The sequence below is a fragment of the Ambystoma mexicanum genome, chromosome 6q, assembly GCF_040938575.1.
Source record: "Ambystoma mexicanum isolate Mex_15411 chromosome 6q, UKY_AmexF1_1, whole genome shotgun sequence".
Lineage (NCBI taxonomy): Eukaryota > Metazoa > Chordata > Amphibia > Caudata > Ambystomatidae > Ambystoma > Ambystoma mexicanum.
Genome location: NC_090937.1, coordinates 1213746222 through 1213763359, shown reverse-complemented (window position 1 = coordinate 1213763359; position 17138 = coordinate 1213746222).

The window sequence follows — 17138 nt, the reverse complement described above, 5'->3', positions numbered from 1 at the left end:
CCTAGCGGACATGTACCTAACGCCATCAAGCATGGCGGAAAGTACCATTCCGCCATGGTGAGAAGTACGGCATCGCGAACCAACCGTAAACGGCCCTACTGAGTGCCTGTGCACCACTCCCTGGTCACATTGCACAACTCCTCGTAGGTGCAATGAAGTCACACAATGCAACCAGTGAAATGTACAAGTCACCCATGCATGCCAACGAACAAATGAATCTAGGGGCTCCAAGTGCCTTGTGAGTGGCCATCCATATTTGCCATGGCACCATTGCCGCACTGATGCAGCACAGGCATGTGAAGGTTCAAGTCCAGCAACATGAACTGAAATATGAGACAAACAAAAACAGGCCCCCCCATCGACTGACACCAGTGTAAGGCAACATTCAAAGCAGTATCCTGAGTGAGACTGCACCAGCCCTGTACTCCTGCCAGTAAACAAACCAACCATCAGCATAAGCATGTACCACACAAGTTGGCAGAGTGACTGAGCAGCCAGGCTCATCTCAAGAGGGGCCAATGGGAGCTGCAGGGCACAGATGGCACGAATACAGAAGCTATTCCAATGGACATGACCTCAGTCTCCCTCCAAGAAACGCACGCAAACACAGGCACCTGTGACCAGCCATATTCTGATAATCACATCATTCCACCAATCCACCTGGCTGACCGGCATCTGTTACACAAAAGCTAATCCCCCGCCCCTGAGCATGACATCATTAAAACAGTCATAATGGTAGCCCCTATCCCTGACCACACTGGGCTTCGTAGGCAAACGCGGCCAGTACAGTAGCACGCAACTATACTCAGAAGCCGGAACCCAATGCAGATCTTCTCACAATACATCGCTCCACAAATAGGAATATGCTACATTACTTGCAAAGAAGAACGCTACACGGTTAATATCAGAATAGAAATTTAATGCACAACAAAATCACCAAGCCCATACAGCCATTAGGTCATGAACTCCAAAATATATTTCATTATTGTGGGCTGCATCCGCAATAAATGACCAGCTTCTTCTTGTGTGACGCCCTGTTCCTTCATGGTACACAGGGGCTACATTCACGTTCAAAAAGGCAACATGGAAGCGCCTAGAACCGCAGGGCCGTCCCATTAGGTAGGCACTAGTCCAGCTGAAAGGTCGATATGTTGCTCCTAGCCACTAGTACTGCGTAAGGGCATGTGGCCCATTGGCGATCGTCCCATAAGATCGTAATGGTGCTCCACTGATTAACACGAAGCAGCAGGTGTCGGGAGTAAAAGCCATCTGCAGGAGTGGCATACAGATGGCAGCGGCAAAAGGGGAGGAGATACCTGTCACCCAAATGAAATGAAAAAGAATAGTATGGGCATCAGAACTTCATTTGAATTACTCACTTCAATGATCACACTAAATCCACAGCCATATGCATGCTAGCCCACTCAAAAGGATTATTCCCACCCAAAAATCACTTGCGAATCATAACTATAAAAATCGAGGTGAAAACACTATTACAAACGAGTGTTTGTGTGCATGCGTCTGTCAAAACAGAATCCATTAGATGGGATTAGTAACGTGCATAGACACAAGTGTTTGAAGGCGCGTCGAGACAGGGAGGGTTCAACAAGGGAAGATAGACGATGGTCCCACTATGGCAGCTCTGCATCACATAGCGCAGGGGAGGTGGATAGATTCCAAAAAGCCCTCTACATGGCAAACTCTCCATTAAATCATCTGTCCATGCATCCATACATCATTCCCTCATCCCGGAATGAAAACGCCTGATTATTTACTCACATAACATGTGAAATTTCCATTGAGTCTGTGCGTAATGCAGTCTGCAAAATCCACTGTGCTCCAGGCCGGCATTCCAGTGTTGTGAAGTAACATGTATTTGGGAACGTCCTGCCTTATCGTCCACTACGCTATTGCGCATCCCATACTATTCATATCAATCATTGCATTCTCGCCATGGCCCCTGTCCCAAGGACATTAAACAATAGAACGTTATATTTGCAGTCAGACCTGTGGGCGTCTCCTCGCCGCTAGCGGAAAACCGAAAGCGCCGTCCTTCGAATTCCTCATTTGCAACATCACGTCGAAAAGGCATCTGTGACCGCTTGAAATCACAAATTCATCCATGCAGTGCGGCAGTGTGTGAAAATGGCAACTGGCTTCACTCACAAATGGGACACCCCGCCCGTCGGTGAACCTCGGTACAGTGCTGCATGAGGGTCCACCGTTAATCGAGTACTACATTCCACTGACCCTTCACAAGTTTGTTCGCGACTGCAAAGATAGTATGTGAAACAATGGGACCATAGCAGAATGAACATATGAACCAATATTTCACTGCCATCGGGATCAAATACATGATTGTAATAGCAAGATGCCATGCGTCGAATTGCAGCGTTGTGTGCAGGACGTGCTCGCCCAAAGGGGATTGCAGCTTGCACAGGTGAAATGAATCACCATAGGTGGAGGCTATACAGCCTGAAAACACATAAATTGCACACCCAACCCCCTCCCACAACCACACCCACTCCAAAATGCTACCGGCAGGACTAGCGATGTTGGCCCTGGGGGACCTGATAGCACTGCAAGTACTCCAACTTCAAGAAGAAGACGAACACCAACTACTACAACAACCGGCCGCACAGAGGAGACGCAGGAGGAGGAGGAGGGCAAGGCAGGGCCAGCAAGGCCCGCCAGCACAGCCACTACCACCACGCAGGCAGCCCGCAATCCCACGCCTCCGAGCACATCCGTTCAACCTCACGGATGAGCAGATCCACACCCTCTACCGTTTGGACCGGGACACCATAACCGCCATTGTGGACATGACACAGGCTGACCTTGTCAGCATGATAGATAGCCCAACCGCCATCCCACCCCTACTGAAGGTGGTGTCTGTACTCCACTTCCTGGCCACAGGCACCTACCAGCACACAGTCGGACAGTTGCATGGCATTTCACAGCCAGTGTTCTCACGGACACTATTGCAAGTGCTCGATGCCCTCCTGAAGCACGCAGACGACTACATCTCTCTACCACGCTCGGAGCAGGAAATTACGAACACAAAAGTGGGATTCCATGCACTTGGCGGCATACCGGGTTGCATTGGTGCCATCGACTGCACCCATGTGGAATTGGTCGTCCCACATGCCATGGAGGCCCAGTACCGCAACCGAAAACAATTTCATTCTCTTAATGTACAAATGGTGTGTGACTCCTACAGGATCATTACACATTGTTGTGCCCGATTTCCTGGATCAACCCATGATTCTATGGTCTTGAGGAACTCTACAATACCACGCTACATGGAGCGACACGCAGGGAACAGATCCTGGCTACTCGGTGAGTCTCATTTCATGCATGATAATGTGGGGTATGTGATGCGGCAATGACCTGGCAGGAAGGGGGGGGTGCGTACGTAGCAATGTCATTCCACAAACATCCTTTATTGTCCACATACAGGTGATGCCGGGTATCCACTGAAGAGATGGCTCCTTACACCACTCCGGAACCCACAGAACCAGCATGAGGAGGACTACAACCATGCCCACTCACGTACCCGTGTAGTCATAGAACAGGCATTCGGCCTACTGAAGACTCGTTTACGCTGCCTCAGCAGGTCTGGCGGGGCACTCCTGTACCGCCATGAGAAGGTTGCAAAGATGGTCATGGCATGTGTCATGCTACACAACATGTGCGTACGTAGAAATGTGCCCATGCCCCCTGACGCAGAACTGCAAGCACCTGAAGATGGTCATGATGAGGGTGGGGATGTGGCAGCACCTCAAGGAGTCCGCGAGGCACAGGAGGGCCGTGACATTCGTCAGATTCTCATAGATTCATGCTTCTAGCACTCACGCCTGGTGGCTGATACATGGACACGGGACTTGTGGCACTGTGTGTGTCTGGAACATGCACAATATGGACTGTACGCCTATAAAGGCCTCGTACACAAAGATCAATGTCCACACATCTCATTGGATGATCGTGCATTGTTTATAGCATATGTGAAATTATGTTACACACCCCATCGACCCGCCACCCAAGTGAGCCCAACACACCCCCTCCACCCTCCTACCTCCCCCCCGAACACCAGTGTCCAAAGATGCTCATTGTCAGTGGGCAGACGCTATTGCAAGCCCCCTCTCTGGGTATCAGGGGCACCCCTGCCTGTGGAGCGCAGGTTCCTCCCAGATCTACGTTGGGGGCTGCCCTGGACGGAACTTGCAACGGATGATGTCTCTGCCTGCTCACGTCCATGCATGTCCCTAAGGGTTTGTGAGAGCTCAGTGAGCACACGGCGCACAGCGGCAAGTTCAGCACATACGTCTTTGGACGTCGCATGCAGTTCCCCCCTCAGGCTCTCGGTGCTTCTCTTCATTTGTACTCTCAGGCTCTCGGTGCTTCTCTCCATTTGTGCCCTTAGTGTCTCTGTACTTCTCTCCATTTCTGCCCTAAGTGTCTCAGTTGATGTTTCTATGGCTGCCTTAGTACCCCCACATTCATCAGCATGGTCCTTGAGGAGCGTGGCCAGTTGCTGCTGTTGCACGATCACCTGGTCGAGGGACTGTTGCCTCTGCTGTGCCATGGCCATTTGCGGTGGTGTCACAGAGGGGCTGGTCACCTCATGTTGCCTTGCCACAGGGCTTGTGGGGGATGGCCAGTCGTCGTCTTGTGGGTGCCCCTGCGTGGTATCCTCATGGTGTATGGGATGAAACAAACAGGGGGATTGAGACAGGTCATGGATGGATCCTACATCGACATCCCCGTTTTCTGTGTCGGAGCATGCTGCCATTAATGCAGTGTCACCTATGGTGCTGCTGCCACCAGAAGCAGTGCCTTCTGTGGCATCCATTGGGGGGACCTGTGGTGGTGCTGTTGTGGGCATGCTGGCTGCTGGGGTGCCTGTTGAAGTTCCCTCCTGTGTGCTGCCACTTGATTTGTGCTGCTGCCGTGTCTTGATCCGTGCAGCTGAGGTGGAGGGTCTTTGGCCGTTGGTCTTGGCCCTCTTTGCAGGTGTGCTGTTAGGGGTGTCCTGGAGCTCGTCGTTTGAATCGGACCCTGTGGTGGAGTAAAGGAGGGCGAGCGTTATTAATGGGTCTGTGGAAATTGGAATGGCAATGTATCACATGCATTGGGGTGGTACCTGAGGGTGATTTGGGTCAGGGCCTTGGAGGTGGTTTCATTTTTGTGTGGATTGAGGATGCAGTTGTTTTGCAGCCTGCAGTTAGGGTGTGCCTGCTGCACGTGTAGAGGGTGTTTTTAGGATTTTTAAATATTTATGTATTTAATGTGACTTTTGAAGTGCGCTATCAGGCCAATGTATGTGGACGTTCTCCTGGACATGTGTTACTGTTGCACTATGTGGACACATGGTACTTCACATGATTGGACATTGTGGATTTAGCATTGTTTTATTTGGCCCACCTACCTGATTCTTCGGATGTCTGCACTCCTTTCTCCATCCCTCCGACTCCCTCTATAATCTCCATTCCAATGGTGGAGGCACAGATTTCTTCCCAGGGGGTCAACTTGATGGGTGATTCCGATCCTCCCCCGGTAGCTGTGGCAATGTTACGGTTGGCGGATAGTATGCTCCGTACGCGTATCCGCAAGTCGTCCCATCGCTTTCTGCATTGCTGTGGGTTGCGGGGTGCGGTCCCCACCGCACTTACCCGCTGTGCCACCAGGGCCCATATGGCCTTCTTGTTCGCAAGTGCCGTCCTGCTCATTTGCGTTGAGAAGACGACGGCAGCATTCTCCTGGAGGGTCTCTGTGAGCACGGTGAGTTCCTCACGGGAGAAGTGGACCTGCCGCTTGCGGTCGCACGCTTTTTTCGCTACTTTTCCCATTTTTATTGCTTTCACTAGGGTGGATGACGGGTTGGGATGTGTCTCAGGGTAGTATTTTTTATGGTTGTGTGGGAATTCTGATTTTATAGGTGTACGGCGTGCTGTTTCCCGTTCCGGGACCATGTTTTTACTTCCGTTTCCGTATATTTACGGTCACCGTACTTTCCGATTGCCGCTCATTACGGTGACCGCTAAGATGGGTGGCGGAATTGCACCGAGGGCGCCGTACGACGACGGTGAGGGGCGTTTTGGGGACATTTCCGCCATCGCGGACTTTGCACTTCCGCCATGGCGTAGTGCTCGTGCCCGATGGGTCGGAATTAGCCGCACTTTGCTCCGTCGTGCAATGGCGGAAACGCTATTTACGCTATGGCGGTCAGGTCAGTCACTTTCCGCCAGGGTCGTAATGAGGGCCATTATCTGGATTGTTATTAGCAAGGGAACTCAAAACAATGTGTCTTATATTTGAAAACCTCAGATGTTCTAGTGATTTGGCAATAGACACCTGTGACGAATTAACTTCTGTCCTACAGGATTTCATGGATGAGTAGAGGCCATAGAGCATACTCACCCCTCACACTTCTACAAGCCAAGATCCAACACAATCATAAAGGTAATGCAGGCACAGCTAAGAGTTATATCTCCTTCGCCTTTTGTGATAATGTGGGCCAAGAGAAGGCTTTACTCTCAAGAGGGGTGTGCATGTGGTTCACTAGCAACCCAAACAGCGAAGTCTAACAGTCCAAAATACTAGAATGTTTAATTAAGGTTCTATAAACACACCATGTACAATATATATATGACTCAGCCCGTGGTAGCAGCCATGTAGTTATGGTTAAGTTGCTAAACCCATAGGAAGAACACTTTTTCAGTGGCTTATAACTTCACTCTCCCTGGAGGAATCCTCATCAAACGTTGCCAAAAAAGTATATGGCCCGGCAAGTTTGGTGAGGTTTGGTGCAGGGGGGGCAAAGTTATAGGGGGCTCCCAAACATTTTGTTTCCCATAGACTGAATGGGGAAAACTTTGCGCTACAGGGCCAACGGCTGGATGGATTTTCACCAAATTTGTGGCAGGAGAGGGGGCTTGGTTCAGAAAGCGTGCTTTTGTGTGTTGGGGGAAATCCGACCAGTACTTTTGTTGCAAAGAACTGAAATGTACATTTAAAAGAATTAGTGATATCTGGCTCCACTGCGCGGATCCATTTCCCTGTTCGCTTCATGGACAGAAGTGTTATAGGTTTGCAGTACGCCGTGATGTTGGCAAACATTGGATGCAGCCAGTAGTTGGCTAGAGGGAAGCGTGCTGTGTGTCAAAGTTTTTGGGAAACGCTGCCATGGTGTATCGGAGGATAGTGTTGTGGTGTTGTGCCAAGCCCCAAAGGCATTGTGTGCATGGATGGGGCTCTTGTACATAACAGTATGGTCACAAGAATTAGTAATATCTGGCTACACTCCAGCGTTCCATTTCCCTGTTCGCTGCACTGGCAAAAATGTTATTGCACTGCAGTGTGCGGTAACCTGATGTGCGTCGTCAGTTTTTGATAACGCCGGCAAGTGTATCCGAGGACAATGCAGCGGCAAAAGGGCCTGGAAAATATAATTTATGGCATCTGGTGGTGAAAAGAAAGGATGGAAAGGGAGGTGGAGTGAGAAGTGCTACATCTGATATATCTCATTAGAAGAAGACAGTGATGTGCCAGCGGTATCCGTGCATACTACGCCAATTCACGGTTACCTCAACAGGCAACAACCTTGGATGGTGATTGCAGGCAGCCTTTGTTATGGCATGACAGCTCAAGCGGCGTTCTCTTTCTGTGATGAGTGGTGGCAGCCTCAATTGTAGAAGGGAAGTACATTCCACATGACTTGAACATTTAAACATTGCTTGTGTTGTGTGTGGTAAGTCCGTAGCCCCTTCGATGCATGGCTGGAGTCCTTGCATGGAAAAGATGTCTACTAGTTGAAAAGGTATGTCCACTGGTTGCAAGTAGGTGTCACATTGTTGATTTGTGTGTGTGGTTTGGCTGCATTGCACACATTGTTGGTTGCATGGGTGTGGTGATTGTTAGAACATCCTACAGTTGTCGGTGTATGGGTGGAGATGCTGCAGTGAGCAGCCCTGCAGTCTGTCTACTGAGTGCAGTGTTGGAATAGTGTCCATATAGAAGAAGGTATGGTTAAACTGGTTCTTATATGTGCTTGGTTAGTCTGCATTGTGCAGATTAGTAAGTGTAGTGCACTATGCAGTATTGTTTCTATGCAGGTACTACAGTGTTGGGAGAAGGACTAATGTTGTCAAGATTTTGTTGTTTGGTTGCCATTAATACAATGCTTTGTGTGTGGAAGTGGGTAGCAGTGCCAAACACTGTGGTATATTTGTGCATTATGGTAAGTGGAACATGTGTGCTTGCATCCCTGCTTTATGGTGTGGCGGTTGTGTAGAAGTGCTGGTCCCTATGTTGTCTTTCAGAAATCTGGCACATGGCTACATGTTCGCCTGCATGGATCTAGGTCTTCACCACAGCCACCACAACATAATGCAGCAATGCAGTTGTAACTCTGCATGTCTTCGAAGGTGGGGACCTTTACACAATGGTTGTGGAGGACATTGTAGAGTTGGTAGAACAGCGGAAGTGAGCTGCTATGCCTACATTAGCATATGGTGTAGGTCATTGCACATGTGTCCATTTGTGTTTGCTAGGGTTTGCCCTTTATAAGAACCTCCAACTGTTGCGTTGAATGCCTGGCTGGAGCCCTGGCACCGACAAGTATGTCCACTGGTTGCAAGTAGGTTTGAAATTGTTGCTTTGTGTGTGTGGTTTGGCTGCATTGCATACATTGTTGGTTCTGTGGGTGTGATGATTGTTAGAACATCTTACAGTTGTCGGTGTATGGCTGGAGATGCTGCAGTGAGAAGTGCTCCAGCGTGTCCAGTGTGTGCAGTGTTGGAATACTGTCCATATTGAAGAGGGTATGGTTGAAGTGGATGCAATATGTGCTTGGGTAGTTTGCATTGAGCAGATTAGTAAGTGCTGTACCGCACTCTGCGGTATTGCTTGTATGCAGTTACTTCTTACACTTGTCACTACATGGGTGAAGATGCTGCAGTGAGCAGTGCTGCAGCATGTCCACTGGGTGCAGTGTTGGAATAGTGTCCATATAGAAGTGGGTACAGTTGAACTGGTTCTTATATGTGCTTGGGTAGTCTGTGTTGTGCAGATTTGTAAGTGTTGTTGTGCACTATGCAGTATTGGTTCTATGTACTTAATAGAGTGTTGGGAGCAGAACCAATGTTGCCAAGATTTTGTTGTTTGGTTGGCAGTAATAGAATGCCTTGTGAATGGAAGTGGGTCGGGGTGCCAACCAGTGTGGTATGTTTGTGGATTATGGTAACTGGAACATGTTTGCATACATCACTGTATTATGGGGCAGCGGTTGGGTAAAGGTGCCGGTGCCTATGTTGCCATGCACCCAACAGCCTAGGCAAAGATGGAGAGACACACTGTTTTGATAGTCGGTGATGCCTTAGTGGAGGATCTGTTCCAGTAAGCCATCAAAAAAGGCTTTTATGGCAATTTTGATTTGGAGGGAGTGGAGGCTTTGTGGTGCTGTGGCGATGTGTGCAGTTTTGGCATTGTGCTTGCAGAATGTCGACGAGGGGCCATTTTTGCAACTGTACATGGTGTGGTTGTGCACTATGAACCGTTGCATTTGGGTTCCATGACTTGTTCCCGTGTGTATCGTCAACTGAAGAAGTTGATGAAAACAGTGAAGCACATTTTTCCCACTGCCAAGGTGCTTTTCTCATGTACACCACCAAAAATAGCATGGGACTATTCCAATGAGTGTTGTCACCAGCCAGAGGTCGGAAGGGGTCTTATGAATAGAAGCATGTGTGACTTCTTGAGGGCTGCTGGGATGTTCTCCTGTGAGAATGACAAAATTGGTTCTCGATATATGCACCTTTTCAGTGCAAATGGCATTTCTTTGTTGATCAGTGGCAATGATATTTTGTTTTACAATCTACAGGCTGCACTGAAGACCCTATTGTTAGAATGTGAGTTCAACTACAAAACACAAAAATACTTATAAAAAATGGAAAAAAGGTGTTTCTATGGAAGCACCTTTAAAAAAAAAGGCTGTTTTCAGAGCCACCACTACTAACGAAGTCCCCTACCCTAGTTGAAATGTATTCACCCACACCCACGCGCGCACTGCATGAAAATTCAGCGGACAACGCGATAGTTACAGGGGTGCACGTGTCACATATGGCCCTTTTGTAGATGGCGGCCATAGAAATGGGCCTGTGGAGGCTACAGGATTGCTCAATAAGGTTTCTGGGTGTGGTTTGTATGCTCTGACTGTGGTACACAGTGTATTTGTTGACAGAAATGCAGAAGGTGCAGTTATGGCTGTGTGTTTCACGAGCCACAGAATACGGGTTTTGGGGGAGTTCTAAATACATTGATTGAAAGTGAATGGAAAACACTGTGCAGTGGTTGCTCATTTTGGATTCTATCATGTGGATTTGTACTGCTATGGAGTACCTACAAAGAAGTGACTGATTTTGGTTTGTCTTTGTGATGCACAATCATGCCGACATTGTTCTTCAGTGCCGTTTGCAATGACGGAGGCACTTGCCCAAGTCATGTGTATGTTTCCAATCTCCTGCATAATTTTTTATCGCATTACACAGACACAGATGTGCCATGTTACTTTTCATTCGATCCAGAAATGGAGAAAGTGCGCTACATTGTGAAGAAGTCTAAGTCTATCTGTGCATTTTTACAACATGTGCCAATGTTGTACTTCAAAAATGGAATATGATCACAGCACAAAGAGTTTTTCCCACAAATAGCGTTCATCTTACTATTCCTGCCATTCCGATTTCTGCACGCCCTATCCAAAATGCCTTGCTGCCCTTCTTGGAAGTCCAGGAAGAATTTTTGTAGTAGGTGTTGCTTACTTAAACTCTTCAAAATGCACTGCAACACGTAAAAAAAACTCTTTTTACAGCAAGCCCTTTCTACCCTATTCCACTACAGTGTTTTCCACTGTGCCACGCCTCCCTTTATTTAGTTCACATTCTGTGGAGCATATACAGTGCACGGCGCCCTGCATCCGTTCATTGTCAATTCCATTGTTCATCTCTGAAAGGAGCTTTCTTTATTTAACTTTTTTCCTTTTCCAGTTCATTTCAATTTATTTTGGTCTTGTAACACATGACACAGAAGGAATGGAAGGCAAGGGCCAGTACGGAAGGGGCAGCACCTACAGGGATAACATAGGGGACGTGCAGAGAGAGGAAAATGTTGGGTTGCCCTCACTTAAATTGCGGCAGTCATTGTCATGCTCCGGGACCGACCCTTTTCAAGCACTTCCAAGTAGCTTCCCTCTGTAGAGTAGCGCATCGCAGGACATGCACAATACAATGCCCTTTGCCAAGTAAGGGTCTGTAGTGCAGCATATGCTCTGCAAGGATGTTTTAAATATCTGCTGTCCTACAGGAGTGTCCCTGTTGTTGGCCGCATCATTTGTGGAGAATGCTGTACATTACATTACCCATTGTTGGAAGGGCAGTACCCTGCCCACTGGTCCCTTGTGCTTCGATTTCAGTTCTCGTCACATGCAGTACGGACACTTCATGGTACGCCATTAGCCATAGGACCAGCATTTATGGAGATGAATACATTCTAGAATCCAATAATGCTGACAACATCGAGAAACACAGCTCCATAATGTGGAGCAGGAATATACATATTCACCGAGACCCCTGCGGCTACAGTACTTTTCTAACCACCACTGATATTCTTTGTGCTCCGAAGAATCTGCTGTTTCGTTACTTCTCTTTACATTCACTAGTATGTGATTGACCAAGCCACACCAGCTTTGCCATTTTGCAGACTCATTACAAACTATCACACCTGCAGTTACATTTTTTCTCCAACTCTACGACCTGCAGGCGAATCCTTGAAACTTTCCGTCACAGTGCTCAGTGCAGAGACGGTGTGTCTGTTTCACGGGTCTTGGAAAGGCAAGCAGCAAATCAATCAAATTAATATGACATTTAACATGCCGACCATACACTGGAGGTTGCTGTTCCTGGTTTTCCAGTGGGCCTCATACAGCCAGGCGTGCTGCAGCCATAAATTGGTAGGTTTGCACAGCAACCCACGTAGTCACCAGGACTACTTGAAATGCGGTAGCCTATCGTATGAATCCATAGGGCTGGCGACAGGGGAGGTGTAACTAGAACACAGAGGATGCTCTACGCATGCACAAAGCTGTGCAACGGACAGACGTGCTCTCCCACAACTAATTAATATTGCATTAGAAGAGACGGCCATGTGGCCAGTACTGGAGTCCTACAGATATCTGCATTGTGATTGCAAATACGCCGGCCAGGTGCAGTCTCCCTAGGAAACCTCCATTTTGCTTACCTGCAGTCATCTCAGACAGTAATGTGCGGCACAGAGTCCCCATGCAATGTTAACACACAAAGAAAAACAACTCACACACTCACCAACACTTAACCTGTACACCTTTAATTTCTAAGATACACTGACACTATTAGGAAAAGGACGGGGTAGCCCAAATGAATACATACAAAGGGGAATTTGGGTTTTCAACAAGTTTGTAATGAGGGCAGTCAAGGAATCAGTAAAAAAACATTGTTACTGGGACGTATGGTTCAGTTGAGATACCAAAAAGCTTTCACCTTTACAGAAAACACTATGCTAAAGCAACGTTATGGTTACAGGGCCCTACTAAACACCTATGAAATTCACTAACAAAAGACATTTTTAAAGAGACACTATGATTAAGTTGTGCTACTAAAAACCTATCCCCTTTACTGAAAAAACTATGCTAATGGAAGGTTCTGGTTACAGTGCCTTACTAAAAACCTATCAAATTCAGTTAAAAAAACATTGGTAAAATGACGTTATGCTTCAGTTGCCCTAAGAACAACCTAGCAAATTCAGTGCAAAAACGTTTGTTACGGGGACCTATCCATACTATGGTTACAAGTAAAACTGAAAAACCCTAGAAATTGTCCAGTTATGGTAAGCTAAGCAACCATAACTCGCGTCACCACTGTGCACTGCTAAGGCTAACACCCATGACATCAAAGATGACATCACACATGTCATTGATGACATCACTGATGACATCACATATGCATTTACCTTTCATGAAAAGCATACACAAGGGAGTGTTAATATAATGTTAGCAGAGGTCATTGGGAGAACTATCATGAGAAACATAATTCATTACACAATGCATTGCCATAAACACCATTTCAGTACACAGTTCTTTCCAGTATAGGAACCAACTCATGAAGCAACGTATGCATTGTCTGTAGCATGCACCATAGAGGTGCAATATTCACATTTTTGCCATATTGGATAGTAAAATTATGAAAGCTTTAGTGTCAGAGTTGTGCAAACTGTGAAAGCTAATAACGCCTCACATACTACATATTTGTACCACTACACACAAAATGTAAAGAGACCACAATGCACACAAATAAGCCCAAATACAGGAAAAGTAAAGTAGGCAAAAAAGCAGCAGTATTAACAGAACGTGTTCATAACCAAACTGGTTATCTTCATGCACACAAATGATTGCTGTGTTTCAGGACTGCTTGTTCCCTTATGTACATGTATCATATGCTGTGACTGAACCCTTAGGAAAGTAGTCTAAGAACATATGAGAAGGGTAAGGTCTACAAACATAGTATGATATGATATAGCATTTATAACGTGCCTATACACAATTGTTTCAAGGCGCGACAAGACAAGGGAGGGGGAGCAGAGGGAAGACAGACAATGATCCTACCAGGCCAGGTGTCATTCAGATCGCGCAAGTGCATGGGAAGGAGGAGGGGACAGTGCAGTACATGTGAAAAAAGAATAAATAACAATACGTAACAGTAAGGCCAGCAGGTGGCAAGTGCAGGGGTAAGTGCAGGCGTCAGGTTACAAGTGCTGGTAGTGGGACTGTAGAGATACTGAAAAGAAACCCCATGTGCGGGGGTTGCCAGGAAGGCAGTGCAGGTGTGCGACTGGTGGGGGAGGGGACCAGGGCACTGAGTTCAGAGGGTGGCCAGGTAACCAGTGCAGTTTTAGCCAGGAGGTCAGAAGGGGACAGGAGGAGAAAAAGCAGAAGCAAAGAGAAAGGTTTTGAGGTGCTTCCGGAACCAGAGATGATTCTCCTTAAGTTTCAGGGAGGCAGGGAGGCTGTTCCAGAGGGAAGCCCCAGCTGAGGAAAGAGATCTCCCACCAACTCGTTGCTTAGAGAAGCGACTGACCCTGAGGGAGTCGGAGGCGGATGAGGGAAGAGCTCGAGAAGGGAGATATTTAGGAAGAGAGAGTTGAAGGTATTGAGGCCCCAAACCCCAGAAGGCCTTGTGGACAATGCAGAGGGTTTTGTACTTCATCCTTGCAGCCAATGTTCCATACTGTTTCACCAACCTACACCACATTTTGCATAGTTACATGTTAGGAACCTCGGACATTACTATCTACGTGAAATTTGGACACCCCGCCACTTTCCTCAGATTGCAGCACATTTGAGACGGTTGCCTGAAATTGGTGTAACATTAATGTGGTCGATGAAGGGCCGGTCCCTACATGAGGAACAAGGAACAAAACGCAAGGCCCAGACCCTAGGATGCACAGTTTCCAAGATATTTGCACAACAATGCACTGCAATGAACTGCACCACACCAGGGCGAGGCAACAGGTGGGGAGAGAGCACAGAAGTGTCCAGGATGCAGCGGCACACCAACTCTTGCCTCCCCGCAACATCAGCTCTGGGGTATGTCAGCCAGCCACACACACCCATTCACAGTGCATTTTACTTCAGGGTGCAAAGCACATCAAGCAGTACGCGAATCATAACAGTGATCTACATGATCAATGTTATCATGTCTGTCTACATAACCCATTCGGAGAACAGGTACTTCTGATAGTAATAACTAACTTGAACAAAATGTAAACACCTACCCCTGTAGAAAGAACAGAGAATATGAAAGGTAACAAGATGCAGCACTTTGGTTAATGATGCAACGCGTGAAAAGGCAATAAAAGACACAATATTCAAAGGATATGTTCTTGAGTAGCAAAAAGGGATTAATGTGACCTAGCCAGTTTCAGAATTGGCTAGGAGGGCATATATCAGTCAATAATACCTTTGCAGTGTCTTGGCATTTCAACAACAGTGAAGCACGCTTCTGGAAGCTATTCTGCGGTTGGATGCAGTTCAAAAGGTGGTGGTTCAGCAGCAAGCAGAAGTTGAAGCAGGGCCAAACTGAAGAGGAATGTGGTTCAAAACATTACTCAAACAATGCACATTGTGGAATTCAAAGCAAAAACAAAGAGGTTATGGCTGGAAGGTTTAGATTGAATCTTAACCACTGGCATTGCTCGGGGCAACCCTCCAGACCATCGTTCTTCGCCTGCCAAACCATTACAGAAGGGGAAAGACCATATGCAAATCAGGCTTGGTCCCACCCCAAAAGGGGCAGTCCAGCCCTAACTGCTAGGTCACATCCCTTCTGCACGAGACCACAAGCATCCCCAAACATGTATCAGCCTTGTTGGGCCTCATCAGTGAGGAGTAGCTTGGGTCTCTTGGCCCAGCAGGCACGGGACCCACGTCTGGGCATACCCGTCCCACTCGGGGTAACAAAGCAAAAACAAAGTGGTGATGGCTGGAAGGTTTAGACTGAACCTTAACCACTGGCATTGCTCGGGGCAACCCTCCAGACCATCTTTCTTCGCCTGCCAAGCCATTACATAAGGGGAAAGACCATATGCAAATCAGGTTTGGTCCCACCGCAAAAGGGGCAGTCCAGCCCGAATTGCTAGGTCACATCCCTTCTGCACGAGACCACAAGCATCCCCAAACATGTTTCGGCCTTGTTGGGCCTCATCAGTGAGGAGTAGCTTGGGTCTCTAGGCCCAGCAGGCACGGGACACACGTCTGGGCATACCCGTCCCACTCGGGGTGACAAAGCAAAAACAAAGAGGTGATGGCTGGAAAGTTTAGACTGAATCTTAACCACTGGCATTGCTCGGGGCAACCCTCCAGACCATCGTTCTTCGCCTGCCAAACCATTACAGAAGGGGAAAGACCATATGCAAATCAGGCTTGGTCCCACCCCAAAAGGGGCAGTCCAGCCCTAACTGCTAGGTCACATCCCTTCTGCACGAGACCACAAGCATCCCCAAACATGTTTCAGCCTTGTTGGGCCTCATCAGTGAGGAGTAGCTTGGGTCTCTTGACCCAGCAGGCACGGGACCCACGTCTGGGCATACCCGTCCCACTCGGGGTAACAAAGCAAAAACAAAGTGGTGATGACTGGAAGGTTTAGACTGAACCTTAACCACTGGCATTGCTCGGGGCAACCCTCCAGACCATCTTTCTTCGCCTGCCAAGCCATTACATAAGGGGAAAGACCATATGCAAATCAGGTTTGGTCCCACCGCAAAAGGGGCAGTCCAGCCCGAATTGCTAGGTCACATCCCTTCTGCACGAGACCACAAGCATCCCCAAACATGTTTCGGCCTTGTTGGGCCTCATCAGTGAGGGGTAGCTTGGGTCTCTAGGCCCAGCAGGCACGGGACACACGTCTGGGCATACCCGTCCCACTCGGGGTGACAAAGCAAAAACAAAGAGGTGATGGCTGGAAAGTTTAGACTGAATCTTAACCACTGGCATTGCTCGGGGCAACCCTCCAGACCATCGTTCTTCGCCTGCCAAGCCATTACAGAAGGGGAAAGACCATATGCAAATCAGGCTTGGTCCCACCCCAAAATGGGCAGTCCAGCCCGAACTGCTTGGTCACATCCCTTCTGCACGAGACCACAAGCATCCCCAAACATGTTTCGGCCTTGTTTGGCCTCATCAGTGAGGAGTAGCTTGGGTCTCTAGGCCCAGCAGGCACGGGACCCACGTCTGGGCATACCCGTCCCACTTGGGGTGACAAAGCAAAAACAAAGAGGTGATGGCTGGAAGGTTTAGACTGAATCTTAACCACTGGCATTGCTCGGGGCAACCCTCCAGACCATCGTTCTTCACCTGCCAAGCCATTACAGAAGGGGAAAGACCATATGCAAATCAGTCTTGGTCCCACCCCAAAAGGGGCAGTCCAGCCTGAACTGCTAGGTCACATCCCTTCTGCACGAGACCACAAGCATCCCCAAACATGTTTCGGCCTTGTTGGGCCTCATCAGTGAGGAGTAGCTTGGGTCTCTAGGCCCAGCAGGCACGGGACACACAT